Genomic DNA, 7,865 nt, shown 5'->3' with positions numbered 1-7,865 from the left:
ATATCATATCATCATATCATATACCATATCATATATCATATATCATACGTCATATCATATATCATATCATGTATGTATGTATTTATTCACACTGCAATGGGTATATACCCGGTGGCAGTGGTAACTAATTACACTCAATAATGACACTTACCCTCAATAATGACAATTAATTAAAAATACAATTAATGATAATACTAATAATTAATACTACTACTACTACTACTACTACTACTACTACTACTACTACTACTACTAATAATAATAATAATAATAATAATAATAATAATAATAATCATATCATATCATCATATATCATATCATATCATATCATATATCATATCATATCATATCATATCATATCATAACACTGGTTTATGAATACGAAAAACGTTAGTTCGCTGATCATCGACCGAAAGCCCGCGAGGAGAACAGGGAAGCTATTGGCCATGTTATTTTGTATAATACCTACACTGTGGTTCAAAATTATAGTAACACTTTCATAACACTGACCATCTACTCCATTATCTTCTGGCTTACTAGCCTCATGAGTGATGCTTTATTGATATCACTTATGAGGTTCCAATCTGTCTTCGGACAGTTGATTAAATAACTACTTTCATATGATGTTTATTAAATAGACTAAAGCATTAATAATACAGTAACTTTATGTATACAATTTATTTAAGAAACTCTCAAAGTTTTTATTGGCATGTTATAAATATTCTATATAAGAACCGCTTGTTACACAGTGAGATGCTATTAAGCTTTTTGCTAAAGAGAAAATATTTCCTTTTTATCTAATTATTTATGTTATAATTTTGCTCTTGCTTCGACTTTGTGCCTATTTTGGATGTCCAGTGCATTGCTTTAAATTCCTGCATGTCCGAGATCTACTGATGATATAGGTTATTGATTTCCTACGATTTATATTTGGATTCGACCAGCCTCATGGTCTAGTGGTCAGAGCTTCTGGCTATAGTTCATGAGGTCCCGGGTTCGATTCCCGGTTAGAGCACAGAAATTTTTCCTTGAAGGGGATTATTCCTGTGTTCGTCCATGGTCTGCAATTTAGGTTAAGTTTAGATTTAAGACCTCTCCTGGCACTACATTATCATAATCATCCTATCACATCATCGGGGTAATGTAACTCCGTCTTCCAGGCGCCCCAACCTAAAAGTGGGTTACAATTAAGCCACAGCCAGGAGAGAAGACCAGAAATGTCGAAAAGACAACCTGGTGGCATTGGATAAAAAAAAAAAATATTTGGGTTTACAGAGTGGAAAACCTGCTCTGTAACACACAGACAGGGTTGAGACGACGCGTAAAACAGGGTAAAAATGCGTAATTTATATCATAAACGTAAAAGAGTCATAAATTCAAAACTTTATGTAGTATTTTAAACAAAGTGTTCAATTGATACTCGAGTTCCCAGACTACCAGCATGTATTGTCTGCGATGATTTATTCGAGCTTATCATATTAAGTCTTCATTTCTTCTATCCTTTACAACGATAAGCCGACACCGCACTGTGTTTTCGCGTGTAGCTTAGCTACTCGTAGCGCCGATACAGATCCCAGAGTTTACTAGACATCAAAGGCTGCCGACGGTTTTCATAATTTTGCCATTGTGTTTTTCACGGTTCCCATCAGTATCTTTTTTCTTTATAATTTTTGCTGAACTCCTCATATCATTGTAATAATGGATAATGTCTTCGTGCGAAATGCTGATTTCGTTTATTTCCCTTTATCCTCTGACCGAAGAAGTCATGTTCACAGAGGCCAATACTAAAAGAGAACTTTCTGTGGGCACTTTTGGCACCTTTGACTTTTTCAACAATACTCCTAGGTTGTTCGTGATCTGATAGCCTAGAAATTTTAAAATGATGGAATGACATAATCATCTTTAGTTCACAAATAATTCCAAAGCGTTCAGTAAGAGATTATAACCAATGATTTTGAAGTTAGTAAAATCCTGTGTTAAAAGTTACACATAGGCTATTTTATGTAATTTATTTAATGTGTTTATTTCTACTGCCAGAGTTAAGGTCATAAAGCCTTCTCTTCCACTCAACAAGTATAAACACAATAGCAAATATAAAACTGACAGAAATACAGGAATGAACAATATACAGTTAATAATAATAATAATAATAATAATAATAATAATAATAATAATAATAATAATAATACTTACTTACTTACAAATGGCTTTTAAGGAACCCGAAGGTTCATTGCCGCCCTCACATAAGCCCGCCAGCGGTCCCTATCCTGTGCAAGATTAATCCAGTCTCTATCATCATACCCCACCTCCCTCAAATCCATTTTAATATTATCCTCCCATCTACGTCTCGGCCTCCCTAAAGGTCTTTTTCCCCTCCGGTCTCCCAACTAACACTCTATATGCATTTCTGGATTCGCCCATACGTGCTACATGCCCTGCCCATCTCAAACGTCTGGATTTAATGTTCCTAATTATGTCAGGTGAAGAATACAATGCGTGCAGTTCTGTTTTGTGTAACTTTCTCCATTCTCCTGTAACTTCATCCCGCTTAGCCCCAAATATTTTCCTAAGCACCTTATTCTCACACACCCTGAACCTATGTTCCTCTCTCAGAGTGAGAGTCCAAGTTTCACAACCATACAGAACAACCGGTAATATAACTGTTTTATAAATTCTAACTTTCACATTTTTGGACAGCAGACTGGATGATAAGAGCTTCTCAACCGAATAATAACACGCATTTCCCATATTTATTCTGCGTTTAATTTCCTCCCGAGTGTCATTTATATTTGTTACTGTTACTCCAAGATATTTGAATTTTTCCACCTCTTCGAAGGATAAATCTCCAATTTTTATATTTCCATTTCGTACAATATTCTGGTCACGAGACATAATCATATACTTTGTCTTTTCGGGATTTACTTCCAAACCGATCGCTCTACTTGCTTCAAGTAAAATTTCCGTGTTTTCCCTAATCGTTTGTGTATTTTCTCCTAACATATTCACGTCATCCGCATAGACAAGAAGCTGATGTAACCCGTTCAATTCCAAACCCTGCTTGTTATCCTGAACTTTCCTAATGGCATATTCTAGAATAATAATAATAATAATAATAATAATAATAATAATAATAATAATAATAATAATAATAATAATAATAATAATAATAGCAAAATGAAGACAAGTTTAGTTACATGTAAATCTAAGGATCAAACAATTACAGCAATGTGAATCGAAGTAATATTGTTAAAATAATAGAAAAAAAATTATATATTAAAAATAAACATCATGTAAGTGGAAAATTATATTCTAGAGAAGTTCACCCTCTAAGCAGTCTATTTGACAACCGGCTTTTGAAAGTAGTCAATGTCTGATAGACCTTGGAAAAGGTATGAGGTAGGGAGTTCCAATGACGAGAAATTGAAACGGTGAATGATGAAGAGTATCGGAAAGTGTTATGATGAGGTATACTCAATGTGGCGGCGAGTATTTAGGTTATGATTGGAGCATAAATACACCAAACGTGACGACAGATAACTTGGGGTTCAGGTGCGCAGAATTTGAAATAGAAAAGAAAGACAGTGTAGACTAAAGTTCTGCGATCGTTAAGTCAGAGCCAAGATAAAGATTCGAAAAATGCTGAAATATAATCGTATCGTCGAACATTGCACACATTCTTATACACATAAATTATGAACACTATAATTTGTTCGAGGGATCGGCGCTGAAGCCGGTGAACGTCACGTTACAATAGTCAAAGTGCGGCATTACGTATGTTTGAACTAATGTTGCAGGAAACAGATATAACGAACTTTGTTTTATTCTCTCAAAACATGAAGATGAAAACTCGATAATTAATTATTAAAACCACAGCAACACAGAGTTTTCAAGCACGTAGATAGCCTAGTACAGCTTGTAACTTATTAAGAAAATGATGTATTACTCTGCGTAGAAAATCGTGTGAAATATACGTTTGTGCGAGATCGTGCGTATTTGCTTGTTTTCCGCACAGAACCAATACGCGGTAAGTGTGAAATACCACATTCACTATTCCCAACGTAACACACATAACAATTTCCCTCTTCTTACCGCTTAAGCGCGACATTCATTTTACTGCTTTAGGCTTTTAACATATTATTTTTAGAGACGTTTAACATAGTAATAATTATAAATTGGAAACTTACCACTGCAATTTCACCTAAATTGCAATGTTAATTATTGTTTTTAAATATTTGCAAAAATTAAGTAAAGTGTACTACTCCACGAAACTTATTGCATTCCTGATACAAGTAACATTAAGGAAGCCGTGAAAAAATCAACAAGATTCCAGATGCGGATGTTATTACTGCAATATGTTATATAAATAATATTGTTAAAATATTAAAATGAAAAATAAATCATTACATAACCTTACCGTTTGTTTTAAGTTTGCATTTATAGACTGGAGGAAAAAAAAAACAGACGTATATCACGGCCTGCTGGAGTATAGTAAACACAGAAAACATTTTATAGCAACAATGTTGAAGAAAGATATATTTGTTTTCCCAAGTTGCCGTCATTGAACAGAAACCAAGATGAACATTTCATTGCAACTAATTATAAATTCCTCTTTCGGGTATGTAATAAACGATCTTCGCACAAAATAATGTACGATACACGAGCGGTATGTTTGTTTTCATGTTCTCGTAAATTAAAAAATCTCAACTACGTTTCTCTTTTTCAATCTTTTCCTCGACCATGAAAACGTCAACATACCGCTCTTGTAACGTATATTACTATTTTACAGTGGCGTAGCCAGCGGGTGGGCCAGGTGGGCCCAGGCCCACCCAAAAAATTTGCGAATTTTTGCGTTTTTTGGGGGGGTGGGGAACACTCAACATTAAAAATTACCATGGATCCAGTGCAATAGTTACAATCGATAGAATTAAGATAAAAAGTAAAAAAAATAGTTGAAAAGTGTAATTTTGTTTTGTAGATTGTCATTTCCAAACTCCCGATACAAGGAGCCTGATTAACTCTAACCCACTATTAAACCTTGTTTTATTTAGTAGTATTTAGTATTTAGTAGTATTTATTTATTTAACCTGGTAGAGATAAGGCCGTCAGGCCTTCTCTGCCCCTCTACCAGGAGATTCCAACTGTAATACGAAAAATAAAATTACAATTAGTATTAAATTTACAATTACAATTACAAGTAAAATTACAATTAGTATTAAATTTACAATTACAATTATAATAAAAAATCAAAGTACGAAAAGATTACCTCACTAATTAAAGCTAGATAATTTATCATAGAAAAACGAAGAATATTTTATATTTACTGAATTACAAATTAAACCTAGAATAACAAAATTGTATAGCGATGAAATTCCTGGATATTGAAATATTTTGTGATAGATTAAGGAAACTATTTACAAGAAATCAATTACTGACCTAGTGCCTAGTAAGTTTGCGTTTGAATTCAATTTTATTTCGACAGTCCCTGATGCTAGCAGGTAGCGAATTCCAGAGTCTTGGCAGGGCTATTGTGAAAGAGGATAAGTATAAGGATGTGCGATGGGATGGTATTGTTAGTATTGTTTCATGACGAGAGCGTGTGTTCAGATTGTGGTGGGAAGAAAGGTAAGTGAAGCGAGACGACAGGTACGAAGGAATAGAAGAGTTCAAGATTTCGAAGAGAAAGAGGAGTGAATGTAAATTTCTTTTCATATCTAGTTTAAGCCAACCTATTGCTTCCAGGGATGGGGTAATATGATCATATTTACGAACATTGCTTACAAAACGTACACACAAATTATGAGCACGTGGTAAGCTACGAGTCATTGACTATTATCGATTTATCATTTAACGTGGTTTATATAGTTTACTAGTAGACGAAGCTAGGGACCAAAGGATGAAAGAACAGCTGTCCATTTGCTTCCAATACGTTGATGGCGTGCATATACAAGAGCGATTTATTGCCTTCAACTGAACGCCGTATTTCTTGCAAATACAATAGAGAATCGGCTAAAATGTTTTGGATTTGATATTAAGAAATGTGTTTCTCAGGCCTACAATGGTGTTTCAGTGATGTCGGGTCATTTAAGTGAAGTACAAATAAAAATAATTTGTTGTAGGACCCATCAAGGGACACACTCAAGGACAGGAGAACGCGAATTCGATTATGCGCACTGTTCAAAACATACAGAGGTGAGCCTGCCTGGAGAGAAATAAAAAATAGGTTGCAACCGCCAAATTACTCTTCAAGGAACGACCACGCATGTAAACTGAGGGAAAGAAGACAGAGGACGGACACTGGAAAGTTTTCTTTTCTCAACCGTACTATCAGGGACTAGAATGCTTTACCTGCAGACTTACTAAAGGCATTACCAACAACCAAAAACGTATTTAAAAATAGGCTTAAGGACTTTACTGATAGACGATAATTATGTAAAGGATGTAAATGATATTTTGTTATGGAAGTGTTGTATCAGTGAAGAATTATGTTGTGTCAGTGAAATGTGTTGTGTCAGTGTAACGTGTTCCTGTCAGTGAAGCTTTATAGTTTATAGTAGCAGTGCAAAGTATTTGAACAGTGAAATGTTTTTGAAGTGTTAGTGAAATCAGGATAGAATCAGTGAAATGTGTCGTAGTTCCAGTGCAGTGAGTGAGTTGACAGCGAAATGAGTGTAATGTGGAAAGGTACTTGTGCAGATATGAACATGTCATACTCGTGGGTTTTAGTTCGAACTTAGATTTAAGATACAAATTAGATTTATTTTAAATGTTATTTTAAGTGATCGTGCTTCATTTAATTTAGGATATTCCCTATTATTATTATTATTATTATTATTATTATTATTATTATTATTATTATTATTATTATTATTATAAATTATTGTTAGTATTAATTATTTGTATTAATTATTGGTATTATTATTAAGTGTATTTTTAATTAATAAGTTTATTATTGTCATTATTGAGTGTAATTAGTTACCACTGCCAACGGGTATATACCCATTGCAGTGTGAATAAATAAATACATACATACATACATACATACATACATACATACATACATACATACATACATACATACATACATACATCATGAGCGATCGACAGATTCATTGCTAGGAAATCTCGACAGCTCCAGTTCACCTTATGAAGCGTTTGTATAAGTATGCCTTGCATGATTGTTTGTCATAATTTTGCATGTTGTTAAATAATAAGACTTCTGAGAATGAGTTTCAAGAGAGTTGATGGCAGCGGCGTTGTCAGGAGATGGGTCAGGTACTTTCTAAATTCCGCATATCTAGCCCTCCCAAAATAATTAGACTGGCTACGCCACTGCGTTTTTATAGTGACATAATATTACGTATAACTTACGTAAAATATGTATCAACATTTACGAGGCCAACCCCACAAAATTACAGGTAAGTTACCGGTAATCTCTCTTGTCATATTTTGTTAGTATCTGGATATCTGGACTTCCGTCGCAATGCAGGGGCTAAGAATAGAAGCAGAATTACGCGATTGTCGTGTCACTGTTGCGAAATGTTATCAGGGCGCATTAAAATAATTTCAACATGGATGTGCGGTGTCATGTCCGTAACGTGAGCGCCTCTGGTGGCGAAACGGACTATCACGCTCACTCGAGCAGGAATCTGGCTGCGTGTCTGCGATTCCGAGGGTGAGAGTTGAAGTTGTTGAAAAGCCAAACGCGACGCCATTTAGCAGATCCTGTCAACGGAATTGCCTGCGCCCTAAGTCAATCCCAGCGGGCATTCCGGCAAAGGAAATGAGTGTCTTGTACTCTCAAGGCTGGATATTATCCAGATTCCTTTTTGTTTGTGTCTTTAAGTTAACGACTTCTTTCAGCGACA

The sequence above is a fragment of the Periplaneta americana genome, chromosome 15 (assembly GCF_040183065.1).
Source record: "Periplaneta americana isolate PAMFEO1 chromosome 15, P.americana_PAMFEO1_priV1, whole genome shotgun sequence".
Lineage (NCBI taxonomy): Eukaryota > Metazoa > Arthropoda > Insecta > Blattodea > Blattidae > Periplaneta > Periplaneta americana.
This window is presented reverse-complemented; position numbering follows the sequence as displayed.